Raw genomic sequence first — 449 nt, 5'->3', positions numbered from 1 at the left:
CCTCAAAAATTGAGTAAGCTTAGAGTGGAAGTCCAAACCTTCAGACAGAAGGAAGGTGAATCCCTCTATGAAGCTTGGGAAAGATACAAACAATTGATCAGAAAGTGTCCTTCTGACATGCTTTCTGAATGGAGCATCATAGGTATCTTCTATGATGGTCTGTCTGAACTGTCCAAGATGTCATTAGACAGCTCTGTTGGATGATCTCTTCATCAGAAGAAGACGCCTGCAGAAGCTCAAGAACTCATTGAAATGGTTGCAAATAACCAATTCATGTACACTTCTGAAAGAAATCCTGTGAACAATGGGACGAATCAGAAGAAAGGAGTTCTTGAGATTGATACTCTGAACGCCATATTGGCTCAGAGCAAAATATTGACTCAGCAAGTCAATATGATTTCTCAAAGTCTGTCTGGAATGCAAGCTGCACCAGGCAGTACTAAGGATGC

At 41.2% G+C, this 449-nt stretch overlaps 1 non-coding gene across 1 annotated transcript; it reads right to left on the bottom strand.

Annotated features, from left to right (window-relative positions):
• Positions 1–15: 15 nt before the first annotated feature.
• Positions 16–123, bottom strand: LOC127740443 (small nucleolar RNA R71). The gene has a single exon (XR_008001119.1). It is a non-coding gene; the product is annotated as a small nucleolar RNA R71 (small nucleolar RNA).
• Positions 124–449: the final 326 nt, after the last annotated feature.

Source organism: Arachis duranensis, chromosome 6 (assembly GCF_000817695.3).
Source record: "Arachis duranensis cultivar V14167 chromosome 6, aradu.V14167.gnm2.J7QH, whole genome shotgun sequence".
In the NCBI taxonomy this organism is placed as follows: domain Eukaryota; kingdom Viridiplantae; phylum Streptophyta; class Magnoliopsida; order Fabales; family Fabaceae; genus Arachis; species Arachis duranensis.
The sequence above is the reverse complement of the archived record's forward strand: the minus strand, read 5'-3'. Positions and strand labels throughout refer to the sequence as shown.